The sequence below is a fragment of the Tenrec ecaudatus genome, chromosome 7 (genome assembly GCF_050624435.1).
Source record: "Tenrec ecaudatus isolate mTenEca1 chromosome 7, mTenEca1.hap1, whole genome shotgun sequence".
Lineage (NCBI taxonomy): Eukaryota > Metazoa > Chordata > Mammalia > Afrosoricida > Tenrecidae > Tenrec > Tenrec ecaudatus.
The window spans coordinates 84,458,771-84,478,792 of record NC_134536.1 but is presented as its reverse complement, the minus strand read 5'-3'; the positions used below and the strand labels follow the sequence as shown (position 1 = coordinate 84,478,792).

General features: G+C 49.6%; 1 pseudogene; it reads left to right on the top strand.

Moving 5' to 3' along the window:
* Nucleotides 1-11,664: 11,664 nt before the first annotated feature.
* On the top strand, nucleotides 11,665-18,208 carry LOC142452408 (RNA-binding protein with multiple splicing pseudogene; annotated as a pseudogene).
* Nucleotides 18,209-20,022: the final 1,814 nt, after the last annotated feature.

The following is a 20,022-nucleotide window of genomic DNA, read 5'->3' as shown; positions in this document are numbered from 1 at the left end:
AGGTTTGCGTTTACCCAAGGGGTCTAAGCAGAAAGGCCTGGTGAAAGATCAGCCGTTGCCATATCTACAGAGCAATTCTAGCCTGACACACGTGTGTCATCAAGAGTAGGAACCGACTCGACACTAACCGGTGTTAGCGTGGAGATACTACTAGAGGATCAAAGCTCCCCTTGCAGTGGAAGTCAGCCTACCTGGATGGTTTCGGAAACACTTCCCAAACCTCTCCTGTCTTCTTGGCAGTGCCTGGCCGGCCACGGTGGAGACAATGTTTAGGATCCGTGAGGGGGTGCGTGGTGATAGGCCCGGGGCAGCCCTACCGCAAGCAGGCTTCTGAGTCTTGGCTACACATCAGGGTCAGCTGGGACTGCTACAAACTACTGCATGCCCGGGACACAGCCAATTCCAATTCCTCCTGACTCTCAGCGGGTGGGCGCAGGTGGGAGCATTTTCAAACCTCCTATGGGATGGCAATGGGCAGTGAAGGCGAGTCTTTGTGCTCTGTAACGTTGCCAGTGGCTGCTCATTTGTGTGTTTGTTTGAGATGAACTTGTTTGTCACTAAAGACAGTCTGTTTCACTGTGACTTTTCTTCCTCTTTTTTAAAAGCCATTCAGAGCATTATTTCCGTTTGGGGGATAAGGAATAGGAAGGGATTTTTTTTAAACGAAACACAGTATACATGGCTGTGCGCAACCATCTCAAGAAATGAAACCACCAACAAAATCCAGGTTCACCTTCCACGCAGGGGTCCAGTTCCTTCTCTTCCCCGCCTCCCCCGCCCTCCGCAGGAAAGCAGCCCGTGGCCACTTCTTTGCAGCTGCTTTTGTGCAGGCAGCAAGGGGGTGCTCCTCCTGCCCTCTTTCTGGTCCCTCCTTGCACCTGAGAGGAGCCTTTGTGTTGCCAGAGAATCAAGGCAGAGGGAGCAGTAGGACAGGACGTCGAAAAAGCATTTCACCGAGTCCGTGAGGGTGGCATCAGGGCGGTGGAAGGAAGATGGGTTCTGAAGACAGACAAATCCAGCTTTGAATTACAGCTCAGTCACTTGTTAGGTTTTCCACCTTGAAAAGGTCATTTACTGTCTCTAGGGTCTGGTCTCTCATCTGTAAAGCCGTAATTAAAACACCAATCTCATAACGAAACGTTAAGGGAATTGAGGTAATGTATACCCAGGGGCAGGGAATTTTTAAATCGACATTATATAGCCCATTATTACTGCGTTGCTGGAAATTGAATTCCCAGGCTTAGTGGCTGCTGGGGGCTACAGATCCCGTCCCCTCTCTTACGACCTTGCCACCAAGTGGGCCGTGGCAACGAAAGCAAGCCTTTGATCAGAGGCAGCCAGATGGAGAAACCTTTCTTTGCTTTCCTCCTACCCCTAAATAGACCCCTTCTTCAGCCAGTCATGACAGTGATGAAGCAGCAGCGACAATCATTTGATGGTTGGGGGTCACCACCACATGAGGAACCGCATTAAAGGGTCTTGGCATTAGGAAGGCCGTACTGACCATGCAGCGGGTGCCAGGTGCAGTTCTAGGTGCTGCGGCTACAAAAGGGAATAAGACACACAAGGTGCCTGTCCTCGTGGTGGAGAGAATAGTTTCAAATAGCTTTACGCGCAGAAGGAAGTAACATGAGAGACGAGGGAGAGTGGGAGGCAGGTGAGCTACATCTGATGGAGTTTTCAGGGCAGGGAGGGGGAGAATTGATGTGTCTCAGTGACGGTGGGTCTGAATTGACCACAGGTTTGGATGATCAACCGAGCCACAGTCAGGGGTAGGGGGGTGGGGGCCTTCTCTGGAGGAACAAAGGTCCTTGCTCTTCTGAGCTACCACTGGAGAGCGCTCTTGTGGTCCGAGTATCATGACCAAGGAGGAGAGAGGGGGAGGAGCGCGGATGGGGAGGAGCGCGGATGGGGAGGAGCGCGGATGGGGAGGAGCCTGAGACACAAGCTCTCACAGGGCATAAATTCAAGGTTGGCACAGGGGTGGGGTGCTCTGATAAACACAATGAAAAAAACCCACTGTGTGTGTAAAATCTCTTACAGGGGTAAGAATGCAATTAGACCAGCCAGAAGGTTAGTGCAGTGGCCCAGGAGAGACGAAGGAGACTCAGGACAGGGATACCATTGCTAAGGGTCTGGTAGAATAGAGTCTTAATGTTTTTCAAATGAAAATAATTCATGCTCGTTTAAAGACATGCAAATGATATAGCATTCCACGGACTCAAATGTGAACCTGACCACGCTGGGGTCACCTCTTCTGAGTCTCACACTCACTCTGAGTCTGGTCTCCACTTCCTTACCCCAAGGGAAGAGCCTGGTGTGCAGAGAGTTAATTACTTGGATACTAACCAAAAGGTTGGAGGTTCCAATCTGCCCAGCAACTCCGTAGGAGAAAGACCTGGTGGTCTACTTCCAGAAAGATTGCAGCCAAGCAGGTCTCCCAGGACATCTACTCTGACACGTGGGAGGTCACGATCTGGAAACGACTAGATAGCAAAACAACAACCCAAGCAAAGGTGTGGAAGCCACCGGTGGGTCTCCTCCTTATCGCCCTTAATGTGGTCATCATCTTTCCATAGGATCAAATGTGTGTCCACACAGATTTATTATTTGCTTTTTAACAAATGTCAACACGAGCCCATGACGCATGTCTCTGCGACGTGCTTTTGCTCACTTCTGTCTCCTTCTAGTGATTTTTCTACGCCAGTCCCTAGGGAGCCGCCTCACTCTGTGTTTTATAGGGCTCGTCTTTAAAAGTCTTTTCATCCTGATTTAGGTGAAGGCTCACAGAGCAGCTCACGAGTCCCCCTTTAAACCAGTCATACACCTTTTGGTTAACACATCATTTCAATTCCCTCCATGTGCCATCATCTCTTATCCTACTTCCGCCCAACGTTTCCTGTTTCCATTTTCCCTTCCTTTCTAACCCTCTGTCCTAGGGTAATTGTTGTCCTTTTCATCTTCGGTGGTGAATTATTCTAACCTGTGGCATTTCAGTTCCAACCCTGAAGGGCAAGGGGAACTAGGAGCCACTGTCTTGGGGGATCCCACCAATCTCTATCCAACCAATAATGATTGAGTTCGCTTCCACATTTTCCTCCTACCATATCCAGAGAAAGAGAGGATGGCCCTCAACGAGATGGACTGACACAATGGCTGTGACCATGGGCTCAAGCAGAGGGACGCTTGTGAAGACGGGGCTGGTCCAGGCAGTGCTTCCTTCTGTGGTGCAAGGGTCGCTGTGGGTCGGAACAGACACCTACCAACAGCAACATGTCCAGGACTTTCTTTATTTTTTTCCTTAGATTTTATTTTCTTTTTTTTTCTTTTACATTTTATTAGGGACTCATACAACTATTACCACAATCCATACATATACATACATCAATTGTATAAAGCACATCCATACATTCCCTGCCCCAATCATTCTCAAGGCATTTGCTCTCCACTTAAGCCCCTTGCATCAGGTCCTCTTTTTTTTTTTCCCCTCCCTCCCCATTCCCCCCTCCCTCATATGCCCTTGGTAATTTATACATCGTTATTTTGTCATATCTTGCCCTATCCGGAGTCTCCCTTCCCCCCTTCTCTGCTGTTCCTCTCCCAGGAAAGAGGTCACATGTGGATCCTTGTAATCAGTTCCCCCTTTCCAACCCACTCACCCTCCACCCTCCCAGCATCGTCCCTCACACCCTTGGTCCTGAAGGTATCATCCACCCTGGATTCCCTGTACCTCCAACCCTCATATGCACCAGTGTACAGCCTCTGTCCTATCCAGCCCTGCAAGGTAGAATTCGGATCATGGTAGTTGGGGGGAGGAAGCATCCAGGATCTGGGGGAAAGCTGTGTTCTTCATCGATACTACCTCACACCCTAATTAACCCATCTCCTCTCCTAAACCCCTCTATGAGGGGATCTCCATTGGTCGACACTTGGGCCTTGGGTCTCCACTCTGCACTTCCCCCTTCATCTAATATGATATATATATATATACATATATACACATACATATATACATATACACATACATACACACACATATCTTTTTTTTTTGTTTTTGCATGATGCCTTATACCTGGTCCCTTTGGCACCTCGTGATCGCACTGGCCGGTGTGCTTCTTCCATGTGGGCTTATTTGCTTCTGAGCTAGATGGCCGCTTGTTCACCTTCAAGCCTTTAAGACCCCAGACACTATCTCTTTTGATAGCCGGGCACCATCAGCTTTCTTCACCACATTTGCTTATGCACCCATTTGTCTTCAGCGATCCTATCATAGAGGTGTGCAGTCAATGATATGATTTTTTGTTCTTTGATGTCTGGTAACTGATCCCTTTGGGACCACTCGATCACACAGGCTGGTGTGTTCTTCCATGTGGACTTTGTTGCTTCTGAGCTAGATGGCCGCTTGTTTATCTTCAAGCCTTTAAGACCCCAGTCACTATCTCTTTTGATAGCTGGGCACCATCAGCTTTCTTCACCACATTTACTTGTTCACCCACTTTGGCTCCAGCCGTTGTGTCGGGAGAGTGAGCATCATAGAGTTCCAATTTAATAAAAGAAGGTATTCATGCATTGAGGGAGTGTTTGAGTAGAGGCCCAAGGTCCTTCCGCCACCTTAATACTTGACCTATAAATATAGACACATAGATCTATTTCCCCATCCTCCTATATATATTTGCATGTACATGTCTTTGTCTAGACCTCCATGAATGCCCTTTGACTCCTAGCTCTTTCCTCCATCTCCCTTGACTTTCCTCCTGCCCTACCACCATGCTTCATCGCCACCTGGGCTAGAGTATACCTCTTCTCTAAGCAACCTTACCCTTGATCATTTCCCACCATGCCTGCCACTCCCCCTTCTCTACCATTTGGGGTCCCATGTTTTTCCCTTGTCCCTGGGTTTGTTAACACCACTTCCTTACCCCCCCTACCCCCTCACCCCAAGTCCCCCCAGAACTGTCGGTCCCGTTGTTTTTCCTCCAGATAGTTCATCCAGCCTGTCCTATTCAGACAGACCTGTGGAGTCACTAACATGCACGAAAACTAGACAGAGGAAAACAAAGCCACAGTATACAACCAGACAACAAAACAACAAAAACAAACCACTGACAAAGAACAGAACAAAAACAGTTCACAAGAGAAAAGCTTGTAGTTAGTTCAGGGATCGTTTGCTGGCCCTTAGGAGCGTTTTCCAGTCCAGTCTGTTGGGGCACCACGCCCTGGCCCCAAAGTCCACTTTCAGCATTCCCTGGGGACCTTGCCACTCCATTCCCTTGCTGTTCCGCTGCACTCCCCCAGTGATTTGCCTTGGTGTGGTGGGATCAGCTCAGGTGCAATTCCCACACTGGTTCTCCGGTGCTGTCCCCTGTATCGCCCTTAGTCACTGAGGGGCATCATGTCTCATAGTGGGGCCAGCCATGTTGTTCTCTCTGTGGACTGGCTGCTCTACTCAGGAACATCATCCTCACAGCCTCGTGGGCCAGGCTGTGCTCCACTCTCTCCTCCTGCCCCTTCATCTGCTCCCGTGTGCTCTCATCAAATATGTCCATCTCCCAGAGCTGCAGAGTCAATGTCGTCCTTTGGAACAAATTCTTTTCGGGGGAGGGGCAGGAATCCACTTAATTTATGGTGCTGGGGCCAGCCTCCCAGACCTCTCCACCGGTTCCCTCCTCCACGCCGGGATATTGCATTCACACCTTGCGACACTGGGTTGAAGTCTGGTCCCACTTTCCCTGTGGAGATATAAACAATACCCTCCCCTTGGGTGGATTAATGCCCCATGACCCCACTACCCTTTTCTTCCTTGTATTCATCCTTTTGTTTTCCTTTCCCCACCTCCTCCACCATTGTCTACCATGTACATCCCTGGTTTTGGTCTGGTCTCTTCCATACTACACCGTCTTCACCCCTGTCCAGGACTTTCTAATGTGATTCTTTCCAGAGCCATTGGTAGTGGTAGCGGGGAACCATCTAGTTCTTCTGATCTCCGGGTTGTGGAGACTGATGTCTCCCTGGTCTGTTAGTCCATTGGACTAGTTGCTTCCATGTGTCCTCTGATTTTCTTCACTCTTGTTCCCCTGAATGGGGAAGTCTATACTCACCAATGTAGGATGCAGAATATTGTCTTTATGAACTAACCACATGATGCCGCAGAATATTGTCTTTATGAACTACACGATGCCGCATGACCTTGGTGCCCCCAAGACAATAGTGCTGTGCTTGGAGACCAAGTAACTTATTCCCTCTGGGTGTTTGGTTATGCCTAAGGAATTCTCAAAACTCTGCCCCCTGTATGCGCCACTACATTCAAAATCATAATATTCTTGATGGCTGTTTATATACTATTTCTAACTTCTTCCTACCGCAAACAATGTTGGAGTGAATATTCTCATACAAACAAGGGGATTTAAAAAAAAGTCATGGAAAAATTCCATTTTCTCTGGATCCCATTTTCCCCACACACTCTTTGAAGAGCTTTGGTATCTTGGATGAGAACCTGGGAGTGGAGTTGTGTTCTACCAATTTGTCCTCTCACCAGCACATGCATATCTGTCTCCTCACATTCTTGCCAACACCAGACATTATCTTTTGGGGCTCCAGTTGGATGGACTAAAATAAAAAAAATTCCCCTTTGTTTTAATTTACATTTTTAAGATTATGGCTATTGGCCTCGGTTGGACCTTGACTGAAAACAGAATACCAGAAAAAGTTTCACTTGTGTTTCATTGATTATGCAAAGATATTCCACTGTATTATTCCTGTATTTATTGGCCATCTGTAGTTCTATGTTGAAAAATCCTCCTCCTTCTGAGTCCCAGGAGCTTCTGTGGAACATTGGTGCTGCTAGGTGTTGTCAAATTGGTTCCTTTCCTAAGGACTGGTCTCTCCTGATAACATGTCCAAAAGACATGGGACAAACTTCAATGTCTGCTTTTTAGGAGCATTCTGGCTATCCTTCTTCCAAGACAGATGGGGCTGTTCTTCTGCAAGTCTATGGCACTATTCAACATTCTCTACCAGGATCACAATTCGAATGCACCCATTCTTTGCAGGTCTCCCTTACTCAGCATCCAACTTTCACATACATATGAAAAGCAAGAGCAAACCCACTGCCAGCAAGTTGTTGCCGACTGACAGCAACCCTACAGGACAGAGTAGAACTGCCCCTGTGGGTTTCAGAGACTGAGTAAAGAGCCCCCCTTTCTCCCTTATTGGTTTCAAACTGCTGACCTTGCTGTTAGCAGCCCAATGAATAACCACTACACCACCAGGGCTCCCACATGAGTGAAGTGGCTGAAAGGCCATGGCTTGGATCAGGCACACCTGAGTCCTCAAAGCGACATCCTTGCTCTTCAACACTGCATAGTCTTGTGCTGCAGATTTGATGAATGCAATACACTATTGAATTTCTTGAGCATTGATTGTGGATTAAAGTAAGATGAAATCTTTCAGTATTTCAGTGCTTATCACAATATTATTTATTGGTCCAGTTGTGAGGGTTTTTGTTTTCTTTACATTAAATTGCAATCCATACTGAAGGCTACAGTCCTTGATCTTCATTAGCAAGTGATTCAAAGTCCTCCTCGCTTTTGGCCAGCCGTCTGCGCAGGCAGTTTGTTAAGAAGCTTTCTTCCAGCTTTGAGGCTGCATGTTCTTCTGATAGGTCCTGCTCCTCAGATGATCTTCTCAGCACACACACTGGATGGACGTGGTGAAAGGATACCATCCGAACGCGCACCTTCCCTGATTCTAAACCCTGCAGCATTCTCTGGTCCTGTTTGTAGGACGACCCGGGTAGGTTCCGTATGAGCACAATGGAATGTCTGGAGTTCCCGTTCTTCACAATGTGACGCACAGCTTGTAATGATTCACAGTCAAATGCCTTTGCGTACTCAAAGAAACGCGGTACACATCTTTCTGGTAGTCTCTGTTTCCAGGCCAGGTCCATCTGAGGTCAGCACTGCTAATTCTTGGCCCACGTCCTCTTCTGGATCCAGCGCGCATTCCCGGCAGCTCCCTATCGATTTACTGCTGCAACTGATGTTGGATGACTTTAGCAAATGTTTACTTGCACGTGCTATTCATAGCCTTGCTTTATAGTTTCCGTATTCTTTTGGGTCGTCTTTCTTTGGAACAGGCACAAATGTGAATCTCTTCCCGTCAGTTGGCCAGGTGGCTGTCTTCCAGTTTCTTGGCACAGGTGGATGAGTGCTTCCCGTGCTGCACCAGCTTTCTGAAGCGTTTCGAATGGTGTTCTGTCAGTTCCTGGAGCCTCGTGTTTCCACTAATACCTTCGCTGCAGCTTAGATTGCTTCCTTCACTATCATTGGCTTTTGATCATGCGCAGCCTCTCACAGTGGTTGAACGCAACCGTTTCTTTTTGGCCTGTGCATTCCTTCCATCTTCTCTGGATACTTTCTGCTCTGCACGACGCATCCAATGTTTTTTGCCCACGGGATCCTTCAATAGTTCACCCTGAGGCTTGGTATTTTCCACAGTTCTTTTAGTTTAACATATTTTGAGCTAGTTCGTCCTGTTTAGTTTTCTAAATCCGGGTCTTTGCAAGGTTCATTATAACATTTAGCTTTGTCTTCTCAAGCTACTCCTTAAAGGGTTCTGTTCAGCTCTTTGCATCATTGATCTCACTTACTTTAGCATTGCCAGATAGATTTTTAATGGGAAAATGTATATTTAGCATTAGCCAGCTGGACTCTATCTATTTAATCATTTTCCTGGGAGCTCTTACAGGTGTCACAACATTCCGTAACTCAGTCACACCAAGCGGTGCTGTCCAGTTGCTGCCACAGGCCCTTTCAAAGCATTTTATTTCTTCTTGAGCTCCTTGACATATGCTCCCTTTTATCCCCTCCCTCCCCCCCAGGAAACCTTTTTTTTCTATAATAGATTTTTTCTTTTTGCCATATCTTACACAATCCAGTATATCTATTCACATACAAGACTGTATGATCCATTGAGTGGGGTTCTACAGTCATTAATATTATTAGCTCCCCATTCCCCCACTTCTCTTCCTGTACCCCCAGGGAACTATTATTCCTGTTATTGTTTCTGAAGGCTTATCTATCTCAACTTTCATATAATGAACAATCTTAAATATACATGGAAAAATATGCAAATTTAACATGATTAACGAGGTACAACAAATAAAAACTGTAATAGTAAGGGGAGGAAATATTAAAGAACTAGAGCAGTGGTTCTCAACCTTCCTACTGCCATGACCCTTGAATACAGTTCCTCATGTAGTGGTGACCCCCCCCAACCATAACATTATTTTTGTTGCTACTTCATAACTGTGATTTTGAAACTATTATGAAACAGGTGACCCCTGTGAAAGTGTTGTTCAACCCCAAAGGGGTTGTGACCCACAGGTTGAGAACTGCTGAACTATGCAGCTAGTTAGGTGGTTCATCAGGGCTATGCTGCACCCTGGATTTATCATTCCTTCCACGTGGCCCTTCAGAGTGAAACTGTCTAATTATCTTACAGGTGGGTTTTAGGTCTCCACTACATTCCCACCCCTTCAGACAGATTTGATTGTTTATTTTTGAACTTCTGATCTTCTTCCCATTGGCACTTCATGGTCACACAGGGTGGTGTGCTTCTTCCACGTGGACTTTGTTGCTTCCCTGCTGGATGGCTGCTTGTTTAACTACAAGCCTTTAACACCCCAGACGCTGTATCTTTTAATTGCTGGCCACCATCAGCTTTCTTTACCACATTTGCTTATGCACCCATTTTATCTTCAGCGATTGCATTGGGAAGGTGAGTATTAAAGGGTGCCAGGTTATTAAACAAAGTATTTTTGTGTTGAGGGAGCCCTTGAGTAGAGGCCCAAAGTCCATCTGCTATCTTAGTACTTAACATATTGTGTTAGTCGGGTACACTAGGGAAACAAATCGAGGGAGACTCATATGTGTGTAAGAAAGAGCCTTATATACAATAGCAGTTGAATATTGAGAAAACATCCCAAGCTCAGTCTGGATCAAGTCCATAAATTCGATATTAACCCCTGTGTCCAATACAAATCTATAAATTCCTCTTCAGATTCAAGAAACACATGCAATGATGCTGAATGCAGGAAAATCACAGGCCAGTGGGTGGAAAGCCTTATGGATCCAGTGGTGGTGGAAGCATCTCAGCACTGGCGTGGGTCTCCACATGGCTCCTCCAGCTCCAGGGCTCTAGTGTAGCTCCATGTGTTTTGTTGTCAGGAATACCAAGCAGAGAGTTTGTGTGTCCCACCTCCAGTGAGCTATTTATCTCCACAGCGCCTCCAAATGAGGTCATCAAGCAGTCACCTGATTGACAGGCTAACCTCCACTCCTTCACTCTTAACAGTTTCAAGTTGGCACCAGATTATGTAACGACCACACATATAAATATATGTACATTAGCCGCTGTCCTTTTCATTATAAATTAATATATTTACATATGTGCACGCCTATAGCTATACCTCCATAAGTAGCTTTGCCTCCTACTTCTTTCCTCTATTTCCTTTCACCTTCCTCCTGTCCCACTATCATGCTCATCCTACATCCGGCTCTCAGTAATTCCTCTCGGATACATTGCACTTGATCAAATCCCACCAGGCATTATACACCCTCCTCACCATCAATTTTAGATCTCTTGTTATTCCCTTATCCTTGAGTTTGTTGGCTCCCTGCTCCCTCTCCCATCTCCCTCCTCTCCCATGTCCCCTTGGGACTGCTAATCCTGTTGTTTTCTTCGGGATTGTTTGTCCTGTGTATCTCATATAGGTAGATAGGGTGAAAGAAAACAAACAAAAACAAAAAACTGAGACAGATAGTTCTAGGTCTGTCTGCTGACCCTTATGATGCTTTCCAGTCAGGTTTGATGAGGTGCCAAGTCCTGTCTCCGGAGTCAGAAGTCTACTTTCAGGATTCCTCAGGGACATGTTTAATTTGCTCCCCTTTCTGCCCTGTTGCATTCTCTTGGTGTGCCCCACTGTGCACGGGGCAGACCAGCACACTTTCAGCACAGTGTCTCCAGTGCTGTCCCTTATGGCACTATGGGTCAGTGAGGGAATGCTGTGTCTCGTGGCGGGGCCGGCCCTATGTTCCTCTCTGTGCACTGGCTGCTCTGAGCAGGGATGTCATCCCCGGGGCTTGTTGGGCCATGATAAGGACCACCCTCTCTCTTTCCCTCTTAGTTCACACCTGTGTGCTCTGGACAGACCCACCACTCTCCCCGTGCTCTGTGCTGTCCTCTGTTTTACATTCTTCTGGGGGAGGGGGTCAACATAGCTCTGCTTGGGGCTGGCCCCATCGTCCTCCCTGTGAGTTCGCTGCTCCATGCTAGTAGGTTGCCCTTGAGGTTTGGTGCTCCAGGGTGGAGTCAGGTCCCTGCCTTTTCACCAGCACCTTTCTTCGCCACATTTACTTGCATCCATTTTGTCCTCAGCGAGCATGTCAGGAACGTGTGGACTTCAGTTTAGATCATTCCGATTTTGTGGGCCACCTCTAAAGTGTCATAGTCAGGAGTCAGTGGAACATAAACCTGATCGAGGGGCTGATCTTGTGTACGTCAATATCATAGAGCTTCTTCACAGCCTGTTTGATCTGGTGCTGGATGGCCTTGACATCCACAATGAACATCAGCGTATTGTTACCTGTGATCTTCAGGGACTCCATGGTCAAGGGGAACTTGATGATGCCATCATGGTCCAGCTGGTTTCTCTTGGGGGCGTTCTTCCAAGGGTATTTGGCCTACCTTCTTAGCCTCAGGGTCTCAGGCCACAGAAGGTGGGTGACAGATGTGTGGATTTTGTGTGTGTGTGGCTGTGGATGCCTTTCAGCACGGCCTTCTTGGCCTTGAACACCTTTGTTTGGCTTCCATTTTGGGAGGGGGAGGGGCTTCCTTTTTGCCTTTGTCTTAGTACAAAGGATCTCCCAAGCAGTACCATGTTTTATGCATTGTGGGAAAGAGAGCCGGGAAGAGAGTGGACGTGGACAAACTCTAATTTCATCCATTAAGGAGTCTGGGAGGCCGGGGCTCCCATGGAGAGAGAGCTTCATGATTGTGGGTCGGAGATGTGTTTCAGTCACATTCTCCTAAGTAAAAGCTATTCTCCATGATGTCCCCCCAAAATAATGCCAATCTGAAAGTGCTTCCAAGCACATGGTTGCTACTATATATGCTTGAATGTCAACTGCTTGCAGGCTACTTGCCTGAAGGTTGTCTGCCATCACAAGCAGTCACACTCTACTGTCTGTCCACCCCCTAAGTGGGGTCCACTCCCTTTGGATAAGGATCATAGATTATTCCTCTAGAGAGGAGCTCGAAGGCACCTAAGGTTAAGTCAACTCAGAGATGACCAAGGTTAGGCTGCCCTCTTGACTCTAGAACCTGCCCATCTGATTACGTATGTGCCTTCCTGTCACATGTATGTCTCTAAAACTCCCCCCCCCCATTGCATGAATAACCCTAGCTTGTCCTCTTCATGTTACATGTACACCTCTACTACACCCCCTTCCTGTTATGTATGAGCGTACCGTGGCTAGCGTGCCTGAGATTATGTAGGTCTCTGTGAGAATACTCTCTCTCTCTGGTTCTGGTCTCCATAGAAAGAAGTGAGCCCCTGCAGACCTTGTCTGATGTCTCTTTACTTGCCTCTCAATCACACAACTGCTGCTTTAGGACCCATCTGAACGTGGGGCTGGATCTCACAATGCATATTACATACTCTGGTTTTTTAAAGCTATACAACCTCTTGTGCATGTTATTTTTGTGGACACACTATATGTGAAAAACATGCATATACCATGTCTGTAAATTGAAAGGTTTTTCTTCTGAGTCGGCTTGCTTTTGAAATCCCATTTATGGCATTCTTTAATTTTTAAATATATTTTATCTGAGTATCTCCAGGTTCTTCATCATATCGGAGACGGTCTTTTCTGCCTGAACACTATTAATAAGGGTTCTAGACTAGTATTTAGAAAATGAATTGTTATAATTTAGTGTACATCTTGATTGATAAGTTTCAAATAGTATATAAATTAGCGGGACTCTCACGGAGAGAAGCACGTCCACTTTATTAAGGCCCAGTGGTGTTCTAGACTTTGTCACGGGGAAACCCCGCAGTTGCTCCCACCCTATAGAGCAGGACCAGAGCGGAGGACCTTCAACCAGATGGACGGGCACAGTGGCTGCCAACATTGGGCTTAAGCATTGGAACAGTTGTGCGGACGACACAGGACTGGGCCGTGTGTCTCTCTGTTGGGCACGGGGTCGCTGTGAGTGGGAACTGACTCTCTGGCACCTAAGAGCAACAATGAAGACGGGGAGATAGATTACTTGTCAAAGTGACGCCCTTGGCATGTGGTACAGCAGTCATCACCCACTGCCCTTGACTTTCCATCAAGTCTCTGAGGCTGAGGTGCTCTGCCTTAGAGAGCTTCTGAGGGGGTAAGTCTTTACAGGAGCTGATTCCCCGCCTTTCTCCCTGGCGCAGCTGGTGGGTTTGAACAGCTGAACTTGCTTAGGGAGTAGTCAGTATGCCCCTTACTTCTTAGGACAGACCAGGAGTAAATGGATACTTAGGCAAAAATGACTAGGCTGCAATTTGATCCCAAGTCTGTCCAACTCAACCCCATAGTGCGACTCCTGCTCTCTCTGCACAGGGAAGCCCCAATTTCGTATGGTTTTAGGATCAGGGATCTAAAAATGCTTCATTGTTACAAAAGGAAGCATTCTCCATTTGGATCAGTTTTTCACTTCTATGTTAAACAGAGGGAGGAATCTAGCTGTTTCTAGAAAAGACTAAGAAGCAAGTTTTCTAGGGTGGACTTAAGAGAAGTTATGCTAGGGTTTTAGTTTTAGACCTGACTTGTAGAGAACACATCACAGGTGGGGGAGGTGACAGGTGGGGTTCATAGGGCGAAGTATCTTCTGCAGGGGCTTTGGTTTGGCGCTGTTGGTTGTGGCTGGCACGAGGTCTCAGGTGGGTGTGCAGGGCTGGTTTGCAGAAGCTGTCGAGTCTTTTTTCCCTTTTGGTTTTCTCTTTCAGAACAGGCTTCTAGAACTTTCATTTGTCATGAAAAAATAATGCGCCTTTGGGGGCCAGAAAATCGTACCAGGAGCAGCATTAAGAAGCGGGGACTCTGCCAGCTCAAACCGCTGGGACAACTGTCTCTTCACATAGGCACCTGCCCAGTGACCGCCTCTTATGCGCAAGGTGCTCCCAGTTGGACACACCTCCCAAGGAGACCATTCTCTCGTAGGGGCAGGGTCAACCACTCCCTCCTCCCCCTGGCTGCTGGGTGGGAGCCTTGATGCTCAGGTGGAGAAGTGGGTGGGCATCAGCAAAGAGAATCCTAGGGGCAAAAGCTCCTGCTGCCCCAAGGCATAGGTGGGCCAGGAACTCGCCACCTTCCGGCTCCAGTGCCTGGCAGGAGGGCATTTGGAGAGCAGCTCAGTTGAGCAGTCTTAGCCAGAACCCGGGGATTCTGCCCCAGGCCGGGAGCTGGGTCAGCAGTTTGGGCTCAGAGAGGCAAAGGCTCAGAGAAGAACAACTTGTCACTCTCTCCCCGCCAGTTCATTTATCAGGGATGCGCCAGCGGGATTAGTAGATCATAAATGCCACAAGGTAAACTCATGGTCGAAACTGCAGGAAACATTGTCCGTGCATGCTTTCATCATTCTTCCCCAGGCTTGCTCCTCTCAGAGGTGTGTGCTGCCTGGTGGTCCTGAGTGATCCCAGTTGCCCCCAAGTCAGCTCTGATGCCTGGTGATGTCACAGTGTCAGCGTAGAGTGTGATCTGCGGGGTGTGATCTATTCCGAAGGGCCTCTGGCAGGATTAGACGCCAGTCTTTCCATTAGTGGCCAAGCACCTGGACCATTTGCCCCACCCACGGAGGCCAATTCAGCTAAGAGCATAGAGACCAGAAAGCCACCTGATGTGGGACAAGCAGCATCCGACTGGCTGGCTACTGTTGAGGTTCTAAACACCACGGAGGTGGGCTCAGTTCTCATGGGGGTGGGGGAGCCACCTAGCTTCTCTTCTATCCTCCAACCTATGGCCATGGTCCTTCAATCCTGGCCACACACCTTAAAAGAATGGCTTCAAGTTACTAAAAGGATTCACCTGGTACAAGCCACAAAAGCACATCATCTTTTAATGTCCTGTGTGATGAAATCCAAACGCCTTAGCTAATACCCAAAGCCTTCATGCTCTGGCCCAGACTATTTCTCCACCGCCTCCCTTTCGTCCCTTGCTCTCACACAGCTGGCAGCTCGCTCTCCTGCTGCGGCCCCACAGCACCAGTTTGCGGGGCCTCCTCCATCTCCTCCACCCACCCTCCCTAGCCTGCCCTTTGGGGATTATTTTTTGATGGAGGAGGTAGTTTCAACACCTCTTCCTCAGCCCACTGGTCACTCATCATGCCTTTGGTTGCTGTATCAGCCCTGGACTCACCTTTTTTTTTTTTTTAACATTTTATTAGGGGCTCATACAACTCTTTTCACAATCCATACATATACATACATCAATTGTATAAAGCACATCTGTACATTCTTTGCCCTCATCATTCTCAAAGCATTTGCTCTCCACTTAAGCCCTTTGCATCTGGTCCTCTTTTTTTCCCCCTCCCTTCCCGCTCCCCCCTCCCTCATGAGCTCTTGATAATTTATAGATTGTTATTTTGTCATATCTTGCCCTATCCGGAGTCTCTCCCCACTCCTCTGCCGTCCATCTCCCAGGGAGGAGGTCACATGTGGATCCTTGTAATCGGTTCCCCCTTTCCAACCCACTCACCCTCTACTCTCCCAGTATCGCCCCTCACACCCCTGGTCCTGGAGGTATCGTCCACCCTGGATTCCCTGTGCCTCCAGCCCTCATATGTACCAGTGCACAACCTCTGCCCTATCCAGTCCTGCAAGGTAGAATTCGGATCATGGTAGTTGGGGGGAGGAGGCACCTGGACTCACCCTTTAAGGGGCACAAGGTATTCCAAGTGTTGAGGCACTTTCTCTGTTCCTTGTCCAACGGTGTAAAGTTGTTAGTGCTCATCTCAGCTTTACAGGCTGTGCATCAAGGCCCAAAGAGATCACATGACGCACTTGCTGGGGAGCTGGGATTCGAACCCTGGTCTACCCCTAGCAAAGCCAGCACTCCTAGGAAGCCGTCTTGTCTTGTTCACCTCAGTCAGAGGCTGCTGGGCCATGGTTTATTTGTACATCTGCTCCCCTGGCGCCTCATTTGGGAAAGCTTTAAGAATGAGACTTGCGGGGACCCCGCAGCCCACGGCCGGGGATGAGGGAGGGGGGAGGGAGGAGGGAGAGGAGGGGAGAGGGGAGAGAAAGGGGCTGCTTCCACCCCGTACTTACCAGAACCGGCCGGGTGCACGCACCCCGTGGCTCCCCAGCCCCCGCGCCGCACGCCGACGCCTCCTTTCTAGGCACCCCGCGTTGCCCCTCGCCCCACCTCGGCCACAGCCCCAGCTCCGTAGCCGGGTCTTTGCTTCCTCCCTCCCTCCACCCCTTCCCCCGCGCCCCCTCCCCGCTCCTCCCGCGCCCGGCCCGGCCGGCCTCTCCCTCGCTCTTCCGGAGTTGCGCCGGCCGCCGCCGTCCCCCCGCGGGAGCCCGAGCCTCCAAGGCCCCTCTGCAGCCTCCGCAGCCCGCGGCGCCCCGCCCGAGGGAGCCCCGGTGCCCCCGGAAGGGAAGAGCGGGCGAGCGCGCTTCGGCCAGCCCCGCCCGGGGAGAGCGGACCGGGAAGAGGAACCGCGGCGGCAAAGCCCAGGAGAACGCCCCGAGCGAGGCCAACCTGCAGGAGGAAGAGGTTCGGACCCTGTTTGTCAGCGGCCTTCCTCTGGACATCAAACCTCGGGAGCTCTACCTGCTTTTCAGACCGTTTGAGGGCCGTGAGGGCTCGCTTATGAAGCTCCCGTCTAAGCAGCCGTAGGTTTTGCAGTTTGACAGTCGCTCAGAAGCAGAAGCTGCAAAGAATGCTCTGAATGGCATCCGCTTCGATCGTGAAATTCCGCAAACACTACCACTAGAGTTTGCTAAGGCAAACACGGAGATGGCCAAGAACAAGCCCGTCCGGACTCCAAACCTCGGTACCCCGCTGCCCAACACTGTACCTCAGTTCATCGCCCGGGAGCCATATGAGCTCACAGTGCCTGCACTTGACCCCAGTAGCCCGGAAGTGTGGGCCGCCCCCCACACCCTCGGCGCCCAGCGGAGTCAGCGCCTGCTCTACCTCCTGCTGCTTTCCCTACCCCGCTTCGCTGCGTGCCCAGATGCGCTGGCTCCCTCCCTCCCTCAGAGGCTAGTCTCCGGGTTGGAAGGCCCGTCAGTTCTGCCTTCCAAGGCTCTGCCACAGCCTCTATCACACATCTGTTTTTTCGAAGAAAAAAATATTATATATATAGTTAAAATGTTTTACTCTTTTACACTGTGTAATTCTAAGAAACAGTGTGTTACTTGTGAATGCATGATGGCCTGACATACATTTCTGTACAGTTTGGAGATATTTTCAAACAAAACATAAAAGGTCAACAATAAAAAAAAAAAGAAAAAAAAGAAAGACTTGCAGATTTTTCTTCTGGGATGCCCAAGCATGTAGCCCAGTGGTGGGTGAAAGCATGCATTTTTCTGTAAAGATTCCAAAGATAATACATTTCCCATCACTCCTCACTCTCCAGTTCTTATTCCTTATTCACCGGCGGCACTGTCATGTCTTGTCAGGTGGCTTTTAGGAGAGACCTTGGAGAAGCCTGCATGGCAGGTTGTTTGTTTTGTGCAATGTAAACTTGCTTCCTGAGTAGCCTCTGCAGGATTGTGTCAAGTGCACAGAGGAAAAGAAGTGAGGTAAGCCTTCCAGTGACAGCATATGTCAGCACCTGGGAAGCTTGCTGGCCGCTGCTTTTGGATGAGGGATCCATGGGTCTTCCAGAAGGAAGGGTGAAAACCAGCCATGGAGAACCCACCGTGTCTCCTGTGGTGGACCAGGCAGGGCCCCGGCAGATCTGTGGGAGCCAGGGGTGGGTGGGGACAAAGGTGTCATGCTCTGGAGGGAAATGAAAAAGACACTTGCATTAAGGAGGCAGGCCTCTCTCACCTCCTTGGGCCTTTGACCTCAGGAAGTATGCCTTTCACTTTGAGCAGTCAGGCCAGGGGGCTCAACAGGGGTACCTGGATGCCCACCTGGCTCTGGTCACCATCACATACTGATGTTCACCATCTAGGACAACCTGGTGAAGGCACGATTGATGGTGGTGGGGGAGCAGAGAGGAGTCAAAATTCAAGAACTGCTGAAGAGAAGCCGGGTTCCGGTGGCTGTTGTTGATTTGACGTTGGGCTGCCCCTTGCATCTAGTTGTGTTCGAGGTCAACTGTGGCCCATTAGGTTTTCAATGAGCAGCCCCATCCCTGCTTTTGGGATGTGGATCCTGGCACTTTTTCCAAGGCGTCTCTGGGTGGACTTGCAGTGTCAGCCTTTCAGTTAGCAGACCCTTTCCCACCATCTAGGGACTCCTCAAAGATGACCAACCAGCTCAGTTCTTCCGAATATATATAATAATATATAATAAAGCTGCAGATGGAGGCCAGTAGCAGGCGCCAGTCGGAAACCTAGAACAAGGCGAGAATTGCGTGGAATGAGCTTGTTCTGGGGGTGAAGGAGTCAGGCTGGTCTCAGTCACGGGCAGAGCAGGCACCATCTCTTCACCTGGTAGGTTTTCCCGAGTTCACACCACGGGTCCTATCCCTGCCACCAGGCAAATGTTGGAGGAGAAGGTCTAAGTGAAGCCCTAAAGGACGTTTTCCTACAGAAAGTGGACTCCGGCACAATTGCTTTTCCTTGAAGGAAGTAAATAGCTTCAGCAAAGGCATCTCACTGCCTCCTCCCACCTACAAGATCCTGACTGTCCCAAGGCGGGAGCAGCAGGGGCGCACGGGTGACAATCGTGAGGATGGTGCAGGACCGGCAGTGCTGCCTTAAGCTGAACGCAGGGCCACTCGAGTGGGCACTGCCGTGAAGCCCTGACCGCACGTTTTCCCAGCTTGGACGCCCGTCAATCGGCAATGCTCTCGGGGAGCCCTCTGTGCTGTCAGGTAAGCATGCAACTGCTGACCACAAGCTGGGTGGTTCAAACCCACCAGCGCATGCTCGGGAGAAAGACGAGGCTCGCGACTCCTGTAAAGGTGGACAGCCTCAGAAACTGTTCCTAGGGGTCGTCGTGAGTTGGAATGGAGCCAGTGGCGTGGGGTTTGGGGTAACCCTCCTTGGTTCAGACAGACTGGAGGGGCGGCCAGTGAGAGAGCCCACCTTCCGTCGTGTGGCGAGGAAGCACTTGTGAAGCAGGGCTCTCCGGGGGTGAGGGGGTGGGTGGGGTGGGGGATGCGCCCCTCACACACTGGCCCTGGTGGCCCCGCTCAGCCCGACTTTTCTCTCCGTCTGACTTCTCATGGTCACCCAGGGGGCCCACCTTCGTCCTCCACTTCAAATCCAAGACCACAAGAATGAAATCAACGTTTCGGTTTCCCCGGGGAGCCCTGGTGGTGCTGAGTGTTCAGCGGAGATCTCCAAGAGGGCAGTGGCTCGACCCCACCGGCCACTCCGGGAGAAGGGGGGCTGCTCAGCTCCTGGTCGACGTCCCAACAGCAGCCCTGCGGCGGTGTCTGCTCCGCTCACGATTCCGTGGGGGAGGGGCAGGGGTGTCTGGGTGTAACTGTGTTGACCCCACCCATAGTCCTGTTCTCTGTTCACCTCTAACACATGGTACCTTGTTGATTTAATGTCATTCCCTCGAAATAATTGCACTTGTAAGAAAACCACATCCTGCCCCTCAGGGGCCCTAATAATGGTAACTCGCTGCCCGAATGATAGTTTCACACCTGATACGTATGGCCATCGCAGTTGAGGGCTGAGGTAGTTTATTGTGCCGACCAGGCAGATAAAACACGTGGGGTTAATTGAAGGGCGGAGGGATAAATGGTTCCGTGAGCCTCACCTTTTGAGTTCTCTGGTCTCTTGCTTTCTGATGG